This window comes from Podarcis tiliguerta (genome assembly GCF_965153285.1).
Source record: "Podarcis tiliguerta genome assembly, chromosome: 13".
NCBI lineage: Eukaryota > Metazoa > Chordata > Lepidosauria > Squamata > Lacertidae > Podarcis > Podarcis tiliguerta.
In genome coordinates this window covers 13,098,007-13,119,127 of record NC_139546.1, presented here as the reverse complement: position 1 = coordinate 13,119,127, position 21,121 = coordinate 13,098,007, and the positions used below count along the sequence as shown (strand labels likewise).

Sequence of the window (21,121 nt, the reverse complement as noted above, 5' to 3'; positions counted from 1 at the left end):
CACAACCAGGTTTGCCCATGGGAAACATGCAAGTGGGACTTGAGCGCATGAGCACTCTCCCCAATCGTGTTTTCCAGTATTCGGAAGGATACTGCCTCAGACCTTGGAGGTAGAATACAGTTGTTATGGCCAATAACCACTGATAGCTTTATCCTCCTAATCTTTTAAAGCCATCTGGGTTGGTGGCTGTCACTGTCCTCATGTGGGAGTGAGTTCCATAGTTTATGCACTGTGTGAAGAAGTGCCAGTACTTTATTATATCTGTCCTGACATTCAGTTTTGCTAGGGTCTAATGTTATGAAAGAAGGCAAAAAAAACCACCTTCCACGCATAATTTTATAAACTTCAATCGTGTCACCTCTTACTTCCTTTTTCTCTGAACTGAAAAAACCCCAAATGCCGCAACCTTTTCTCATAGGGAAGTTTCTCCATCATTTTGGTTGCCCATTTCTGTACCTTTTCCAAGCCTCTAATATCCCTTTTGAGGTGAGGTGATGAGAATCATACACAGTATTTCAAATGCAGTTGTGATACATATTTATGTAACATGGCAGTTTTACTTTCAATTCTTTTAGGAACCCAGATCCCAAGCCACTTAGGGCTTTATAGGCAAATACCGATCAGAAGGTTGGCGGTTCGAATCCCCGCAACAGGGTGAGCTCCCATTGCTCGGTCCCTGCTCCTGCCAACCTAGCAGTTCAAAAGCACATCAAAGTGCAAGTAGATAAATAGGTACCACTCTGGCGAGAAGGTAAAGGCGTTTCCGTGCGCTGCTCTGGTTCGCCAAAAGCGCCTTAGTCATGGTGGCCACATGTACCACCGGCTCCCTCGGCCAATAAAGCGAGATGAGCGCCGCAACCCCAGAGTCGGCCGCGACTGGACCTAATGGTCAGGGGTCCCTATACCTTTACCAGCATAGAGCAGAATTTTGTCCAGAAACAGCAGCAACCAGTGTAGCTGTTTAAGAACTGGCAAGGTAAGTTCAGTGTAAATAGTCCCAGTTAGTAGCCTAACTGGTGCATTCTGTACAAACTGGAGTTTCGGGGGGACGGCGACCCTGAATGGCAATCCTACATACAGTGCACTGTAATCATGTTTCCTAGAGTTTACCAACACATCTTTTGCATTTACGTGTGCATTGGGACTCAGGTGTGATCCTGTCTCCACTTAGACATACAACTGTGATAGGATCACCACTTAGAGAGTGTAGTAAACTTGCATAGCATCCTGACCTTTTCCAACCTCTGTTGGTCCTTTGTCTTTTCCGGCCTCTCTCTCCATCCATTCTCCCATACCTTCTCTCTTCTAGTGCCAACAGCATGCCAGTACCATAACAAACAATGCAGAATTTAGAAGTTATGGTAATAAATTTGAGTGCTGCTATGTATAGTTTACTTATGTTAAACTGATTTTAACTATTTTTATGCATATTTTTCAATTAATATTCTCTTGAAACATGGGGAAAACAGTTAAAAATCTGTGAAGTATATACTGTACAGGCTGAGAATCAGAACAGACAGCAGATGGTGCTAGAAGCAAAGGCAAATTTCAGTGCTTGAGTCTAGATTTGTGTCCAATCCTTTTTTAAACCATCAGTATAGGAATTTTCTGTGAGCCTCACTTGGGAGTTGGCTAGGTTTTCCCAGTTTTTCTGGTTTTGCCACAGTATAGAGCATTGAAGTTCTCAAACCCAGATTTAAGGCCTAATCAATGCAGAATTAGATGTACTTACACACACATTCATACTCAACTTGGCTGCCCCCAAATCCTCTTACTCTTCCCCACTTCCTCACAAACAATATTTTGTAAATGGATGTAAAAATAACACTGCCTGCCCCATAAAATATGTACAAATTGATCCAGAAATGGTGCTAGTTTGGGACAACCTGGCTCAGTTAGTCCACAACCTAGTTTTACCAGTTAAATCCAAAAGTATTGTAGACTTCCCAACTGCAAAAGAACTGGTTTCCCACCCTACTTCAGAGTTTTAGGCAAACTGATAGTCCTTAGTCACGTTCCAAAGACAGAGTGGCAGAATGTGCTGTCCAGGTTTTTTCCCCTGTTTATTACCAGTATTTCTAGATTTTAAGAACAACAGAGCTCAGGGTGGTTGCCAAAAATCCAAAGTATACAAATAAAACAAAATGAAATAAAACACTAACTAAAATCACTTACAAAAACAACAATAAGAAAACACCCAACTTCCAAAAGTTTGGAGAGGCTAAAGAAGAACACCAGTGGGTTTTTCAAGGGAGCATGTTATCACACTATCACAGTTCCGGGAGGCACTGCAGAAGAGACGATGTTCCTGATAAATTATAATATTTAAGTGGACCCAGATACAACTTGTCACCTTTACAAAATTTTCAGAACAGGTGTTACAGATTATTACCTAGCTTAGCTATACCTGTCAGCAGATTGGTGCTGATGTTTTATACTATCTGCATTTTACAGACCGACTTCAAAAGCAACCCTCCATAAATCTCATTGCAGCAGTCTAGTCTGAAAGACTCTTAAGGTGTGGATGGCAATAGCATGATCATTGTCTACCAGTAATGGGAGCTTTTCCCTTTTCTTTACACAACACTTGGAGCTCCTCTCCGGAAATTTCTCTTCCCCCTTTCATGCAGGTACAAAAGTATCCGAGCCACATTTTGCTGGCACAAGAGAGCTGCGCATTTTCAAGAAATGCTTATCTGTAGAACTGAAATACGTGTGCTGTACCCTATACCTACAGACTTTGGTCCAATCAGTAACAGACAGACAATTCACCTGTTCTCTTCTTCTCTAGGACTCAGAATTGGAACCAAGTTTGCAGTCCCAGAGGTACATTGGCATTAGGAAGAACTGAGAAAACAACTGTAAAGAAAAGCAAGGAAAGCTGGAATGGAAAGAGGTATGCTTAGCCTTAGGAAAAGAAGATTAACAAAGAAGTCATTTGCACACTCCCCCCCCCCCAAGTTCCATTGTGTTAAGCAGGACCTACTGCTGAGCAAATGTATCTAGAATCAGAGTATGAGTCATGGGTGGGCGAAAGAAAGGTTTTTTTAAAAACAAAAACAACAACAACCTTGATTAGAACAGGCACTCATTTCATCTGCCAATATTGGGGCAAGAACAAAGACAAGGGATTTAAGCATTGGGGTCAGGATCCTAGATTTACTTACGTATATCTAAATCCTACCAGGGCAAGTTGGGAATAATTACAATTGCATGGCTCTAAGCATATGATTTCAATCAACTCAATAAGTTGCCATCGGGTAAAAAAGAAAAGAAAAATTATTTCACTAGCAGAAATGGTCATCATTATAGCAGGTTCTGTGTGGAGAGGAGGGAGAGTTTGTATGCTGTGAACCCACATAGAAGGTTTCAGCGTTCTCCTACTCAACCCCTATCAGAAGGGGTTGGGCCATTAATTTCCTGTGGAGTGTACTTTGAAATTAAGTGGGACCTACCATAAAATGTTGCTGTATATCTTTACCTTACAGCAGAAGTGTTTTTCTCAGGTTTCTGCCTGATAGCCAACCATGCCCTCTCTCAGGACTACTAAGTTACAAGGAGTCCAAGCAGGCCTTTCCACTCCTCACTCCCATTTTTCCATTTTCTTTTTCTTTTGAGTGACATTAAACATTCTGTGGCTACTGAGCATGCTCAATACTTAGTGGGCTGTTTTGGGGCTTAGGACACACATATTATTCTAGAATCAAATCAATGGAAACGAAGTACTTGTTTTTTCTATGCAGCCCACACACAATCTAGATCTACTGCGTGTTTTTTGCTGCTGAAAAGCACTTCTTGGGAAACTAGTTTCATTCAGAAAATAAAAGCTCATTGCAGATTAAGTCTGCATTACCCTGTAGTGCATCTATTTGAAAATAGATGCAGGCCGTCCTGGCAAAGGCGTGTGTGTATCCACACTTGTGTAATGGCATTGTGGGTGTGCATATACCAAGACAGCAATCACCACCTCCTTCTTTGTTCTTCTGGGTTTTTGTAGGAAGGAAAAGGTGTGGATAGCTTCATCAAGGGAAGGGTTTTCAAATGTGTATCAAGTAACCACACCCACTCCTGGATGGCAGGATCTAGAATCATTTTAGACTGATAAAGCAGCATGTTGAGGATGAACATGAATGATTCCAGATTGAGGAAAAACTACGCTTGTGCTACAAGTGGGTTACTGTGCACACAGCCTTTGTTACCTTTGGGGGTGACAAGTAACCAAAAAGACTACGTATTCTTTAAAAGCCAATCTAAGGTAAGTATGTTAGCCTGCATTCTTCACTAACTTCTCATTCTAGGCTCCTTTTCTGAATGTTTAGCTTTCATTGGAGCTTGTGGATATACAAAGAAGATAGTACAGTCTGTCTTCTACCTGATTCCTCAGTAAGAAGTCAACCTGCTCCTGCTCCTGGCTTCTCATGTTTTGGCAAAAGCACTGGAATAACTGAGTACATATTGTATAATGCACTTTATAATTATTATTTAATACAATTAAATGGATTTACACATATGAGTAATACCAGTATTTAATACCTTTATAGGTTGCTCTGCATTAATTTCACCTGCCCACATGCATTCTTAACCAGCCAGCTGCATGTATTCTTAGCCCTTTGCCCTCTCCTCCCATAGACATGGTAACAGGTTGTTATTAATTGATTGATTGATTGATTGATTGATTGATATACAGCCCATCATCCGAAGATCACAGAGAGGTTCACAACATAAAGCTCCAAAATGAGAACACAAAATATATAACAAAAACAAACCAATGACCCTTCTCCCTCAAAGACATTAAAAAAAAACATAGATTGTTTAATCAGCCAAAGAAGTGGCTATAGAGAAACGTTTTTGCCTGGTGCCTAAAGATATGTGATGAAGGCACTAGGCGAGCCTCCCTGAGGACAGCATTCCACAGATGGGGAGCCACTGAAGAAAAGACCCGTTCTTGTGTTGCCACACTCCAGACCTCTTTTGGAGGGGGCACACAAAGAAGGACCTTGGGTCCCATGGTCTGGGTTAGTTCATTTGGGGAGAGACTGTCCTTGAGGTATTGTGATCCTGGGGAGAAATAAGGCGCAGCGGAGTCAGCAGTGTCTTTAAAAATATGGTTTGTTAACATATATGTACAATCTGAGTGTACATGAAGGAAATGTAGTTTATAGCATTCTCAGGAGTAGCTTGTCCTTTCCTGCCACCTGTCACTGCATTCAGAGCCATCCTACATACCACCTCTTTCTTCCTGCTTATCGCCTCCGTAGCAGCCCAGAGAATTCTGCCCCATTCCTTCCCAACAAACCATTATATTTCAAAAAGGACAGATTTTCCTCACCTTGGCAACCTGCCTATTCTCCCGTATCTGTCCACTGCTTGGGATGAGGATGGGAAGGACAGCTTTTTTCATTGCCAGTGGTCCTCACTGGCTCAGTTCCCCTTTGTTTTTCAGTGGCTCTGTACTTGGCCAGGCTGGTTTGCATAAGCTAGCCCATGAATTCCTTGTCTGACACAGATCTGCAGCTTGTATTTTCCCTTTATATCCCAAACATTATCTAAATACCACCATTTATTAGTTTTTAATATTCGCTAACAGACTGAAGTGCCTCAGCTATAACAATACGAATGTGGTAGAGTCAGAAAAACTCAGCCATTGAATTAACTGTCTTTGCCATATCTGATGCTGTCAACACTCCCTAATACGTACACACACACACACACACACTGGTTGGCCTCAGACCCTAGAGCCTACGGCCTGCCTGGCTCCTCCCATTTTTCTTCTTTTTGCAGTTCACCTCCTTGTACCTTGGGATGCTCTGGCTAAACTCCACTGAATGTGTTCCAAGCATTTTTCCACTCCCTTCGTCTCCTGAGATTTTACTTTTATTTTATATTATGTTATGTTGCTCTTTGCATCTCTTTCCAGCGTACAATCTGACGTTTTAGTGAGATTGGTTGGGTCTCAAATCCTTACATCACTCTGATGCAGCCCCCAGACTTTCAAGCCATATTTCCTCAGCTCTAAACAAGCAGTTTTGATCTGATCACAAGTATGGCTTCCCTTCTCACTCATCACTTTGTTGCCAAAGAAAATATATTTGCTTTTTTGGCATGCATGTCTCAGACAGTCTGTGGTTCATTTTGCAAGATTTGAAAGTAGCGGAGGGGAGGTTGCACATACCCACACCCCAAATCCCTTCACATACACAGTTTTCAGCCAGCTGATAGGATGTTTAGCATTTCAAACAATCATTTAACTCTGACACAAGCAGTATATGCTCTTGGAATGTGGTGTATGTATCCTTGTGTCAGTGTGTGTTGTCCACAAAACAGCAGCTTAAGATGCTTCAGCAAATTCTGCCTTTTTCTTTTGGAATATCAGACCTCACCTTGTCTTATGAAAAACTGCTCTTGAAAAGTAACATGTAGAACACAGTGGTGCAGTTTTAAGAAACACAAGATCAAAGCCCTCATGAGCATTTGGGACCACACACACACTTTTTCTAGATTGTGCCCAGCTTTTCCAACATAGGATAACACCCCAACCCCTAGGCCTGGGTGCCCCATATTTAGCAATTCCTCCACGAATGGGGTAGAGATGCTGTGTGAATACAGTACCTGCAGTACTCAAAAATGTATGGTGAGAGATAGTACACCGAGATTCTGGGGTTGGAGAAAATGAAAGAGATCAACCAGAAAAAGTAATAACCTAATAAAATGATACAATAAATAATAATTGTATTATTCACACAAATCTCTAATGCTTGTCAGCTATCCCATTACTTTTGCAGTCATTTGCCATAACACTGTACAATACTCTCTGCACACTTTTCCTTATTCTCTTACAATAAATTAGCTAGTTGTTTTCCCTTTCTTATTTTTCTTTAAAATGAAAGCTGAAAATACAAGAATCTCATGTGAGCCATATCCTTGCAGACGCTCCCTGTGCTTAAGGACCGGAGCACCTGTTAAGTCCATATGCACCAGGGTGCGGTGTACTGAAAGCAGCTCCACTGCTCTGCATTCTGTGAATGAAAACCCACATGAAGACCCACTCTGTGCAGAAAAACGGGGATCTTGCGGGGTTTTGGCCAAGTAGGATCTACAGATCACATTCTACATGTGAAGTCTGATTGGCAGGAAATTTCAGAGGGAATGCACAATAAATGAGCCAAAGCTACAGTTGGGTTTCCATTTCTTTTTGTTCAGTCTTGGCTTCCAGTGGCCTGAGCTTAAAATGCCCGAGTGCAAAAGCTTTAATGTGCTTGCCCACTCCAGCTCATTGTTAGGTAATTTTTCAGTGTTGACTATACGTTTAGCCAGTAAGCTCTGGAGCAAGGCTCCATGTGTCTATGTGTCTGTCTCTCACTGGATTAGCCTCACAAGAGGCAGAAAAACAAGGCCCCAGAAAGGGGAACAAAGGATCCTCCACTCAGCCCAGAGGCCAACGCTCTGTCTCCAATTACCTAGGCTGAGCAGGGAGGAGGAGGGAGGAGGTGTGTCTGTGAGGGGAATACCATTTGATATGTGGTGTGTCTGCAGTGGACTTCACTGGAGTTTATAAGATTCCCTCCCTCCCTCCCCCTACACCATGGACAAAAGGGAGGATTCAGTACAGATTCCACATTGCTTTTTAAGGGGATTTGTTATCGTCTATTCTTATTTCAGAGCCCTTTCCTAACGTAAAATTTTAAAGTTCTGCTGGATTTTGTGGTCACTGCAGCAACATAAGCTGCCTTAGTAAGTTATTCACAGTGACACCCCCCCCCCCCCACTTCCATAAGTGGGTTCGGACCAGCTGCATCTACAGAGGAGAGCATGAGACTACTGTACAATATAGCTTCCTCCATTGCCCCCCTGCACACTGCCTATGAGAACTTGCATCTTGTTAAAGAGGTTCAAACCTACCTTTGATTGGTTGGTACAGACACATGGTCCCTTTCTCCAGACCATTGTCTTGCTCTTCCTTCATTATCTGAACTTTTTCCTATGCCAGAGGTGTCCAAACTTTTCTCAAAGGGGGCCAGATTTGATGAAGAGCCAACCAAAGGGCCGACCAAGGCTGTTAACCTTTTTTAAGGATTGAAGTGGTTGAGCTTTTTTAATGATTTTACCCAAAAGTTGTTTTTTTAGGATTGGAGTTGTTGTTGAGGTTTTTTTAGGGTTTATGTTGTTGAGGATTTTACCCCAGGAAAAGGGCCGGATTGAACCGACCAGCGGGCCAGATTAAGTCCCCAAAACAGACTTTCAACTTGCCTGCCCTATACACTTAAGAGTGTATCCTCTTGAGGCACCATCTTCCTTTAAACTAGAGAGCTCACATGCCTTACTTTACAGAGGGCAGACCTCAACTGTCCAATCCAGGTCCACTTTAAGGATAAAGAACCATGAGAAGGGAGAGGAGGGACCTTCAGGTTGATCATAAATACTGAGCCCTTGCACAGCAGCCATAGACCACCTGGTCAGATTCTTTCTTTCCATGGTTAGATATATTGCATTCCTATTTAAATTATAGTAATTATGCATTTGCATCTACACATATAAATCAGCACACATTTTATACAAACCTGTTTCCTCTTTTTCTTTTTTTGGTGATGTGTTTTCTTTTTGGGCAGGGAGGAGGATGTTTAAATGGCCACTCAATTTTGAGCAGCTTTTATTCTGACAATTCAGGAATGATCTGGGTTATCGCTTAGATTCTGCCCTGGACTCTACTCTTAACAGAATACTGGACACTCTGATTCCGACTTCTGCTATTGTGGCCATTTTAGTATTTTGAACCAAAAAACCACATACCTTCATCTGATCTGTTTCACTGGGAAACATCTCCTTATTGGACCCTATCAGGCTTGGTTCGTGTATGTCAAGGCTCAAGCATTGCAAATAATGTCTGGCCAGGCCCCAAGCTAGCTAACGTCAGTTCTTGTAAAGCTGTGCCCACACCAATGCAATTCCAGTACATTTTCTTTCATAACATCATCTTTTATTGTGGGCCCCATGCATCGCTGTACTTGGTACGGCACAAGCTCTGCATGCAGTCTCCTGTCCAAACTACATTCATTTTTTCTTTTCCTGTAATGGTTGAGTAGGCTGTTTTTTACATCGGGGTGGGGGCAGGCTTAGTCTTTGCTTGGTTGTTTTTTAGAAATTGTGCCAGGTTTGTACATAGCAATGCCTGGGTTTACAGGTTCCCAGCCTTATGTTTGCTTAATGTGGGAATGCAGATGAAGGCCTCTGAATACTAGTTGCTGGAACTCGCAAGTGAGGAGAGTGGGGTTAACAGACATGTCCTTGCAGGCTTCTTATAGGCATCTGGTTGGCCACTGACAACAGGATGCTGGATTAGATGAGTCTGTGGCCTGATCTAGTGGGGCTCTTTGTATTTCAGGGGAGAAGTATCAGGTGGGAACTGGGGGCTCATCCACACATATCTTTTGCCCTGTGCATTCTAGGCAGAGGTCTGCAGTGTCCCAGTTCACATGCCCCACCCCCCACCCCGTTTTCCCTAGGAAAATCTGCTCTTCATGCTGAATCAGAACAAACGACAATTCAGGTTTTCTCTGGGATTTTTTCCCCCAGCAGTAAAAAGCGGGTTTTCTTGGGGAAAGCACTGGGGCAAAAAGAAAAACACTCAGACACGGAGCTTCAGAATGCAGACCTGTGCCTAGAAACACTACACAAAAAGGAAGTCTGGATGAGCCTTTAGCCCTCCACATGCGCATCACTTATGCCTACCGCCATCCTCATCCCATGGGCTTCTTTCTTCCTAGTCTAGGTTATTTCTGGCTTCAGAGTTTAGGTAGTGGGGGGAAAAGAGCAAAGCCGGTGGGTTGTGAGGGAAGAGTTTAGCTTCCCCCCTCCACCCACCACTTTTGCATTCACCTTATTCAGCACACACATAACTATGTCGGTTGATGCCATGTATAATACTACCTTTCTGATAAGTGGCAGCCTTAAAATCAGGTGAAAGCTGAGTGCAGGGTGGGGACCAAAGGTGGACGAACTACCCCAGGAGGTTTTAAAAAACAAAAGCATCAGTGGAAGGATCCAGTGACAGACATTACAAGTGATTCTAGGATTTCAAATAGGTTTTTTTGTCTTCCCAGATAGATACAGGTGGCTATAATAGTGCCTTCTTAGAACATGGTATTCTTCTCCATGCTCCTTCAAGTGTTGCAGGGGGACTCATTGGAACATAGCTTTGGTATGCAGTGTACACATTACGAACTTTGAATGCAGCTAGGTCAGAGGCAGTAATGCTTCTGAATACTAGTTGTTGGAAGCCCCAGGAAAGCTGAATGGGGTTCAGCTCTTGTGCTCTGGTCCTGTTTGTGGTTTTCCCACAGCCATCTGGGAGGCCACTGTGAGAACAGGATGCTGGACTAGACAGGCCACTGGCCTGTTCCAGCAGGGTTGCCTTACGTTATTTTGCTCACTTCTCTTTTTCTGCATTATATTAGGGGAAATTGGTTGGGGGGGAAACGTGTACGTGAGGCAAAATAGAATACAAAAGTCTATAAGGAGAAATTTGCGCTAAAAAATTTGTCGATGAATTTTCATGACGATGTCTTTTTAAAAAAATTCACAAATCGAGGCAGAAATGTGGAGAACTGAATTTAAGGCTGGAAATACAAGAAACTGAGAAAATCTGCAACTAGCAGTTTCTTCCATCTCTAATTGGACTGATGCATTTATTTGCACTTATTTGCAAAACCAGGCTGAAACAAAACCTGAGTTTCTCTTTCTCCCTTCGCCACAAAGGTTATCTCTGATGTTACTAAGAAGGTGCAATCAGAGGTCCAACTTTTTCCTAAGATCCGTGCTTAGCACCAGCATTTAGCAAACAACCAAAGAGGTTCTGATAACAAATCGTTCCCCCTTTGCTGACCGGATTGAGTGTTTGAGAGCTGTGGCCCTTGCAAAGGCTTTGATGGCAAATGAACCGCTCTGCTCCTTAGGATGAAGCTATAATATGCCTGCACGCATCTTGTTGACTTCAGTGGAACAATGCGTAAAGATTGCCGCCTTCGCCACCTTTTTTCGTGGCAAGCGTGTAGCAAGTTACAACAAAGGGTGTTCTGTGACAGGCAGGAGGAGGTGGGTAGGTGGAAGTGAAGGAGGAGGGTGGGAGGGAGCCAATAATCCTTGCTCCTCCCCCGCCACCCCCATTCAGCTGGCCCATGGCCCCCTTTGATTCGTTTTGCCTGTACCAAGAGAAGGGACTTGCGCTTGATATATGAAGTGTTTTCAAACGGAATGCTTGGAAATCTCCACAAAGACTTCTGTGTCCAGGCCACGTTATGCCTCCGCCTCCCCCACCTCCCCACTCCTGACCTACACCCCTCTCAGCCTCACATTGGCTTGCTTCTTTTTCTTCCTCTTCTTCTTCTTCTTCTTCTTCTTCTTCTTCTGGCTCGATCTCAGAAGTCTGCCAAAGTGTAGGAAGGATGGGTAGATGGAGTGGTCAGAAAGGTGTTCGGCTGCAGACGGACACCATCCAAATGCGTGGCTGGAGGTGGAAGCACAGGGCCACTGATTATAAGGCTGCAACTTAGAAAAACCGATGACACACAGGACGGCAGTTTTCTCTAGGCAACGTGTGGCGAGTAGACTGTTAGCTTGCCCCTCTGCACCAGGGGTGAGGGAAGCTGTTTCAGTCTGCAATCTCTCATGGGCCATCTTGAGCACATGCCAGTAGAGAGTGGGGTGAGAAGCAGAAGTGGCCCGGGAAACAGATGCGATCCTTTACTTTGTTTAGTAGGCCTCACAACCGAGTTAGCGGTTCCTATGCCCACCCGCATACATGCATTGCTTCATCTGGGCAGGTCGGAGGCGTTATCATAGTTTAAGGGCAAATTCTAGCCCATCAAAAATACTTAAAAGAGGCTGGGGAGAGGAAGCGTGGTCTGGGGAGATTCCCAAGGGCCAGACAGGGAGGCCTTGAGGGCCATTTTTGGCCCCTGAGCCTGAGGCTCCTCACTCCTGCCCTACACTCATCATGGTTATGTAATGCAGCAGTCGTCATAACGAATGGTCCCTAAGCATGCGCAGAGCTCTGGCTTAAGTTCAGCTGTAGCTTAACTTTGGAGCCTGTTTTCAGTGCCAAGTTTGGGCCAGGAATGTAATGTAATACCAAAGAAGAAAGTGGTTCTAGCTACTACGTATGGAGTGCATTTCCCTTGCCATCTAGGATTAGAAAGCAGTGCCTCCCAACTTTTGGAATGCTTTCCCCAGTGAGGCTCGGCTGGCACCTTCATTATACACCTTTAGGCACTGGGCAAAAACATTCCTCTTCAACCAGGCCTTTGGCTGATTAACACCTGGTACACTATTAAATGTGTTGTGGGAGGGGGGTATTATTGATTTATTTTTTCTTCTTATGTCTATTGTGTATTTTGTGTTTGTTATATTGGGGGGGGGGGAGTTATACCACCCTGCGATCTACGGATGAATACAAATTTACAGATTTAACAAATAAACACATAAAATAAAGTCAAGCAGGTCTGAATCTGCTCAGCTGCTGAATGGGAGACCTGCAGGAAACACTGACCTAAGCTCATTGGAGGAAAGAGATAATACAAATGTCAGAAATAAATTTGTGAGTAGCTAGGCCACACTCCCGCCCTGTCTATCTTACAGAGTCATTCAATCACAGGTCACAGTATTTCTCTGGGGGATTGTCAAGGTTCCCCACCAGAGACAACCACCCTCCTCTTGTTCTCATGGTCACTTACCCTGGAATGAAAGAGGGGGATCCTAAGGGTCATCACTGACACTCTTTCAAGCTATTTCATCCTCGCTCCTAGAGCATGTAAATATATTCCCAGAGTTCAAAAGTGGCTATCCCAGGACTTCTAATCAACTAAACAGGCCTTTGGTTTGTTCCATTGGGTAACTATGGCTATTGCGTCTGTGCATTTCTCAGGCCTCCCTTCTTTGGTTTTGCTTAAGTGTTCCTCCTCAGTAACAGCACTTCAAATGATAAGAGCATATGCAGGAATGCACCCTCTTTGTAGTCTTGGAGCAAGCAGCTTGTAAAACGCCACATTCTCCCTACCCTTGGCAGGCATCAGGCATCCCATGGGAGGGCAAGCTGTTCCATCCCGTCTGACTCACAGTGCTGCTGAGACAGGGATGGGCGGGACAGCCAGGAATAACTAGGAGCAAGGATCGGACAAAAGTTCAAATATGGGTTTTCCTCGGCTGCCGACCCCACAGTGCCTCAAGTTTGCAGGGCTGCATCTGGTTAAAGGGTTGGGCTTTCTAGGACTGGGGTTCCTGGCTTGCGGGAGAGAACTTGGGGAACAGCCACGGAGACCCACCACAGTGAGCAGATGTGTCTAGTGCCTATTGCTTCACTTCTAGCGTCATCAGTACCTGGGCCGAAGCCTGCCCTGGGAGTTGCAGTTCCTGGCCTGGAAGCCTTTCCCCTTCACATCCCAGATGCATGTACGAGAGCAAGTTGCGTTTGCTCAGTGGTCAAGAAGTTAATGTTAAACATTCCCAGAGGGTCTCTCCTTCCTAATTGCCTGGTGTATTTCAGAACGGAGCACTGGTCTTGAAAACGACTTCCAGGCCCGAGCCCTGGCTGAACATCAGCCCTTCCCAAAGCTTCTACCCTGCTAAGGGAGCCTTTCTAACCTCTATGATCACTCCCAGAATCCAGGGGTGTTGTTATGGGATGGTCCAGGGTGCCTGCACCCCAGGTTTTTGCAGTGGGCCCTGGATCTCCTGCCTGCCCCATGTTTTTTAGCAAGAGGAACCTCTAAAATGTTTTCCACTTGCTTTATTAATTAAAATTTGTGCTCCTTTTTGGGGCAAGGTTTGATTTTCTGCAGGAAAACTTTTATTTTTATTTTATTTTTTATTTTCAATTTTCAGTTATATCTATTACAATTATTCAATCATAATTTTAACATTTCAAACTCCGACTCCCTCCCCCCTCTTTTTATGGTTCTTTACATTTTTCATCTTCCTGCATACGCCAAATTATCTCAACATATTCTTTTATATCTATTCCCGTATATATCCCATATATATTGAAACTGCAGGTTTTTACATTAATCCTGCCAATATCTTAATCTGTTTACAGTTTGTTCGTAAATACTCAATAAACCATTTCCATTCTTTTCTTAATTTTTTTTAAATCTTGATTTCTAGTTCTCCCGGTAAGTTTTGCCATTTCTGCGTAGTCCATTAACTTCTGTATCCACTCTTCTCCCGTCAGAACCTCTTCTTTCTTCCATTTTTGGGGAAATAACATTCTTGCACCTGTGATTGAATACATAACTGCAGGACAACTACTTGCTTTCTATAGCTTCCTTCCATTAACCACATTACAGTTCTCTTAGATTTTTCCTGATCTGTGAAAGTTAGTTGAATGCTTTCCTGAAGTTGATTGTGGTGGAAATTCAGCAGTGGTTGCACTTTTCATGCAACTCGATAGGTGAAACTTGTATGCGCTTGGAAATGCAAGTTGCTTTGACACTAGCCTTTTTTCTGCAATTGCCATCCTTTTTTCCATTTTTATGGAGAATCTGGAAAGCAAAATTGTTAAGATTGTTATAACCCAGTGTTTACTATGTTGCCTTCCCTGTTTTTAAAATGATTCCCTCTACCCAATGAGAGGCAACTGCAGCTTCATTGTGAGCTAGCAACACACTATTTTGACTTTCAGGGCTCCTGTGCCTTTATTTAAATGTTTTCCCTTTTCTGACAGTGGCTAGTTTATTGCTGCCTATTGATGGTGATGGGAAGTAGTGATGAATTCTTCCTTGAATAGCCTCTTTAAATTGTCCAAACAGTGGAACCTTGGTTTTTGAACGTAATCCGTTCCGGAAGTCCGTTTGACTTCCAAAACGTTCGAAAACCAAGGATCAAAGGGCTGTCAGCAAGTTCAATGGGGAAAATTTAGAAACATGCCTCGGAAGCCGTTCAGCTTCTGAGGCGCATTTGAAAATGGAAGCATTCACTTCCGGGTTTTTGGCATTTGGCTTCCGAAATGTTCAGCAGCTAAGACTTTCGAAAACCGAGTTCCGTTCCTGCAGTGGCAAGGAGGCATTAATTACTGATTTCTTCTCATTTTTTGTTTGTTAATGTCTTCCAGTGGAATAGTGCTACTTAACGTTAACAAATGAAAATAAAATAATACAAGGAAACCAGCAATTAAAGCTTCTACCCTACCTACAGGAAAATAAACAGGCTCTTTTTCTAAAGCTCTGACACGGGTTTACTGCCTTGGTGAGAATGAAGCCATTGGGGGGCAGATTGTGGCAAGTTATAGGGCCTTACTCTGGCTGAAAGGCAGTCCAGTCTTTATTATTTACATGTAGCAACCTTGGCGCCAAAGACCAATTCTGAAGCAGGCTGTGTATGCATGCCTACTGGAAAATAAACCCTGTTGAGTTCAACATTTCTGAACTGAAATTCCTCAGGATACATTTTTTTTTGTTTCGCCCGCCTTCCTAGAAAAAGGCGAGTTTGCATAGTTTTCTCACATTTTTCCTTTCTCTTCCCCACCCTACCCTGTGATACCTTAGAATGACACCAGGTCTGGGACTGTGTGTAGGATGGAATATGGTGGCAAGGCTTCCAGCACAGTTACTGCTTCTATTACCACTTGCAGTGACGGCATACATGTCTGTGTGCATGCACACATACAACAAAAAAGCTGGGGGAGGGAGGGAGCTGTGCTACTGCTGCTAATGGTAAATCCCACCCCCACATATTGTTGGAGACATTCTACTCCAGGGGTAGGCAACCTAAGGCCTGGGGGCCAGATGCAGTCCAATCACCTTCTCAATCCGGCCCACAGATGGTCCAGGAATCAGCGTGTTTTTACATGAGTAGAATGTGTCCTTTTATTTAAAATGCACCTCTGGGTTATTTGTGGGGCATAGGAATTAGTTCATCCCCCCCCCCCCAAAATATATATATAGTCTGGCCCACCACATGGTCTGAGGGACGGTGGACCGGCCCACATCTGAAAAAGGTTGCTGACCCCTGTTCTACTCCTTGTGGAGAAATTTGGTGAAACAGTCCCTCCAATTTTCTTTCCACAAATAGGATAGAACCAAGGTTTCATGAAAGGTCTTTTAGGCTATAAACGTGTGGGAGCTATGGGCCACAATTTTTTTTTTTATGGGCTACTGATTCTTGTTGGTTTATTTGCAAATTTGCCTTTGCTCCCAACCAGTTCTATAGCTACAAGGGGGCTAGCTGGGTTTCTTGCCCCTAGGCCACTGAAGCTCCCAGTCTATGTGTGTATGTGTATGCAAATGTGCATGGGGGGGTGCCAAGCTGGGTCTTTGACCCGGGTGAAATAAAACCTAGTTTTGCCCCTGCCCAAATATGCTTGCTAAACTTTTGGCAGTCTAGCCTAGTGCTGAGCAGAACTAGTGTGGGTGGAAAGTTCCCAAAGTGTGGGTTCATAGAGAATTTAAAGCAGTGGTCCTTTCTTTGGGTCAGGCTTTGAGAATATTATGAAAGTTATCAACCTCTCTGCCCAGAAAAATGCACATAAACACATACACAATTTTGCATCTGATTTTATTTTATTGCGTTGGGGAAGTCATTTCCTTTTGTGCCCTGCTCACGTACTCCCTGAAGCCCATGGATTACTATGGGAAAAGGAAGATGGGAATGAGAAAAGGAAGTTATGAAGAGGTGCCTGGGGAAGATAGAAAGTCTTTCAGTTCATTCTGTGCACCAGGGGGTGAGGGCAGGGCCCTGGAGACAGGCAGATGAAAGAGAAACCTTCTGGTGTGCCTTTGAAAGGGCTTCTTCTGACAGCCCAGTTCCTGAGAAATCCTTGAGCCAGGAAGGCAAAGGGGAGAGGGGATGGCCTTGTTATCAAGAAAGAAAACAGAGCTGGCTTGATTAATGTATGGCAGGCACGGCTGGGCCAGCAACTGGCATATTTGGTTGAAAAAGCTTTCTGTCAAAAAGGCTTGGAATACTGGGAGGGAGGAGGCAGGCAAGGTGAAGCACAGACAAATGAGATGAATCTCCTTCATCCTGGGCCATGTTCAGAAAGTGGTGGTGGGGGGTGAGTGTTCAGACCCCATGGCTCTCACTTGTGCGGTGCCTCAGGGTTCTGTCCTCTCCCCCATGCTTTTTAACATCTACATGCAGCTGCTGGGAGAGAGAGATCGTCAGGGGGTTTGGGCTGGGTTTTCATCAGCACGCAGGTGATACCCAGCTCTACCTCTCTTTCAAATCAGAATCAGTGAAGGCGGTGAAGGTCCTGTGTGAGTGTCTGGAGGCAGTTGGAGGATGGATGGTGGCTAACAGATTGAGGTTGAATCCTGACAAGACAGAAGTACTGTTTTGGGGGGACAGGAGACGGGCAGGTGTGGAGGACTCCCTGGTCCTGAATGGGGTAGCTGTGCCCCTGAAGGACCAGGTGCGCAGCCTGGGAGTCATTTTGGACTCGCAGCTGTCCATGGAGGCAGAGGTCAATTCTGTGTCCAGGGCAGCTGTCTACCAGCTCCATCTGGTACGCAGGCTGAGACCCTATCTGCCTGCAGACTGTCTCTCCAGAGTGGTGCATGCTCTAGTTATCTCTCACTTGAACTACTTCTAGTGTGTTCCCTCGCTGTGAGAAGCCAAGTTACAGGGAACCAGGCAGAGGGACTTCTCGGTAGTGGCACCCGCCCTGTGGAACGCCCTCCCATCAGATATCAAAGAGAACAACAACTACCAGACTTTTTGAAGACATCTGAAGGCAGCCCTGTTTAGGGAAGCTTTTAATGTTTGATGCACTATTGTATTTTAATATTTTGTTGGAAGCCGCCCAGAGTGGCTGGGGAAACCCAGCCAGATGGGTGGGCTATAAATAATAAATTATTATTATTATTAACCAGGACATGAAGGCTTGATCTATCGGTGCCATGATTGCTTAGTGCATGCAGGGACGTACCTAGGGGTTGACCAGGATGGCCCACCAAGCGCGCAAGCCCAAGTGGGGAGCAAAAAATGGCACCTCTCCACTCTGGCCTGGAATGGCTAGAAGCCCACCCACCTGTGTGCACGCTGCCTGAGCCACTCCTCCACTGCTCTGGGCAGCCACACAAGGTGCACAGGTTTTTCTGGGTGCCTCAGCAGAGGAATCTGGTCACTGGTGTTGACCATTGCGCAAGGGAGAGGTGGCGCCAATACAGCTCCTTGCCAAGGGCACAAGAGCCTAGGTATGTCTCTGAATGCAGGTGGGGGATCTGTGGCCCTCCATGTGTTTTTAGACTGCCATCAGCCCCAGCCAACATGGAGGGCTTTGTCATGAATCCAGTCAGATGCTTTGCTTCCACAAATCTGCCAGATCAGCTTTCCCCAACCTGGTGCCCCCCAGCACTACAGCTTGCACCATCCCTGTCCATTGGCTCTGCTGGCTGGGGATGATCAGAGCCAGATTCCAGCATCTGGAGTGCTAGGGAAGGCTGTTGCAAAAAGACTTTCAGAATTATGCAGCTTTAATTATTCAATAAGCTTCTCCTGATTTTCAATCAGAATTTATGAATGACCTACCCTGTGTTCAGGGTCACATGCTGTTGTCATTTAAAAAAATTCTGTGTTGTTTATCTTAATTTATGGCACTGCGGATTGCACAGAAGCAAATGGAGACAAAAAAAAGATGATCTAAATGACAATAAGGCAAGATATGAGGGGTGAGCAGGGGTGAAGGAGGAAAGAAAAGAAAAGAAAAAACTCAATTTATTATTGATGGCACCGAGAACTGCATCCAGTGATTTGTTAAACTGAACATCATTAGGTTAAGGCACAGAGCCAAGGTCCTAATCATTTGCATTCATTAACCACCCCCTGGCATTTTCGTTGGCTTTGAGGATGCCTTGGACAAATGCCAGACAAATTGTTATAATCATTTCCCCTAAATTGCTCCTGGAGTTTCAGTGGGCTGCCCAATCCCGCTCATGGCAGACTTTTATGTATAGTAGTGGCCTAATCGGTTGTTAAACAGCTGTAGTGAGCCACCCCAGAGGTGGCTGCAATTTAGAAGCATCCCAAATCATGTTAAGCGTTTTGAAGATCTGCATAGTTAATGGTGTAGCTAATTCTCACCCTAACCCATATCCCACCCCCCAAAAACCTGAAATATGCCACTGGGAAGTTTCTAAGCGTGTTCAACAGAAGCCTCTTAAAAACCACCTCAAGATGGCCCTGAATCCCTGGCATACCTGGCAGCAAGTTAGTGTATCAAATCCAAGTCCAGGGGTCAAGCCATACAAGCAAAGTCCAGGAAACACAGTCCAGGGTCTAGCCAAGTCTAAAGTCCAGCAGTCAGAATACAGTCCCGCATGAAACCCAAATCACAGTCCCATAGAGGTCCATCAGCATGGGCACTTGAGCATGCATAGCACCTCAGTTCTGCTTCCCTTTTGTACTTGGCATGCTGACTGCAGCATCTGGGCTTGATGAGGCACGTGACCCTCACCTGTCCCAAGCCTTCTCCAGCTGAGGAATCACACCTGGAGCCAGCGAGCCCCACCTAGCCAGCTAGGGACCTTGGGCTCTGCACAGCCTCAGCCTCCCAGAGTGCCTCTCCCACTGCTCCCTACACCTCAGAGCCCACTGCATTCATGGAGACGGGCTCCTCTTGTGATGGGTTCTGCTGCTCTGGTTCCTGTACCTTGACCTCCATCCCCTTGCCATCCTCCGTCATCCTGTGAGTACTTCCTTCTCCATCCCGTTTGCCCCGGTGTGTCCCATTCCCTGCTACACCCCTCGTGCCGGGATTCTCTTTCTCCTCCCCATCATCCTGCCAGTTCAATGCAAAGATGTTGGCACGAGACGCAGGTACACCCCTCCCCCTGCTTTAAGACCTTGAGTGTTCTGACAAATGCCTGAACGCAGTTTGTGTGTAGAGCACTTCTCATGATTTGCCCTTTCAGCATTAGGCAAAGTCCTTTTTATTTTCCCCAAGCTTTTTAGATGCAGTCTTAGTCGTGTGGTATGTTTCATTTATGATTTTGTGGTTTTTACTTGTTTTATTTTATGTTGTTTTGTATATACATTTTAATTGTTTTATTCTCTTTGTAAACTATCCTGGGAATATAACCGAAGAGTGGTATAAAAATAAACAAACATGGAAAGTGTACTGTACAAATGTTTCAAAAAGAAACAACAGATGCACGGAGGAGGATATTTATATGTACAAATATGTAAATGCTACATATTATTACCAGCATGCTGATGGTTTGAGTTTCCATTTTGAAAGAAATTAGAACAAATTTCTGTGCCAGTGTTGCAACTTGGATTGTATACATGTAGTTTGGTCTCTTTTGCGATCATCATTACCTTCACAGGTAATGGGCAGGCAGCAGATCAGTGCATGCTGGAGGGGTATAGATTTTGGGGGGGAAACATTTTTATTTTAATTTTTCACATAACAATAAAACAACATAACTCACAACACATCAACCACGTTGCTTAAAAACATCAAATCAAATTCTTAAAGTTCAGTCCAAAAAATATTTCCACATAGTAACATGAGATCTCAGGGCATTATAAACACAATCATATAGATACATATAATCCAGAACTGTTATCACACATTATAGAAAATGTGGTTTAGAATTCCCTTTGGTCTCACGATTCTGGCACATCAGCTTTTCAGCCAGGGCTATTGTCCATGTTCCGGGGTATCATGCTTCAATTTTCAAGTCCAAGGCAGTACGCCATCACATGGCTATTTCCATATGTGTTGCCACAAGGAGGAACGTTTAACGTTCTTTGTGAGCAATAGGTGGAGCAGGCATGTCATTTATTCCAAATAAAGCAAGTTGAGGGGAAGGTTGTAGATCCGTTTTGTATGTTAAACTCAATTCTTTAAATAACAAAACCCAAAATGGGTAAACAAATTTGCAAAACCACCACATACATATGTAAAATCCAGTCTCCCCACATCCCCTTCAACAGGTTGATGTTGCTCCTGGTATCTTGTGGGATGAATTCACAAGGGGGAAGAGGCCACCTATGTAAGAGTTTCAAAGGATTCTCTTAATTGGGCTGAAACAGTTTTAAAAGTCCCCCCCCCCCCAGCACGTTCCATTTTTCATTAGAGATTCTTACTTGAAAGTCTGTTGGAGGGGTATAGATTTAGCTCTATGACCATCAG

At 44.3% G+C, this 21,121-nt stretch overlaps 1 long non-coding RNA gene across 4 annotated transcripts in view; it reads left to right on the top strand.

Moving 5' to 3' along the window:
- Positions 1 to 21,121, top strand: part of LOC310661673 — a 63,383-nt gene that overhangs the window by 978 nt on the left and 41,284 nt on the right. The window contains exons 2-3 of one of the 4 annotated variants that reach the window (XR_014504036.1): positions 419 to 486; positions 2,792 to 2,896. This is a non-coding gene — a long non-coding RNA (uncharacterized lncRNA). Of the gene's footprint in view, positions 1 to 115; positions 487 to 845; positions 977 to 2,791; positions 2,897 to 21,121 lie in introns of those variants that run through there. The other 3 variants (XR_014504037.1, XR_014504038.1, XR_014504035.1) reach the window with 3 other exon arrangements.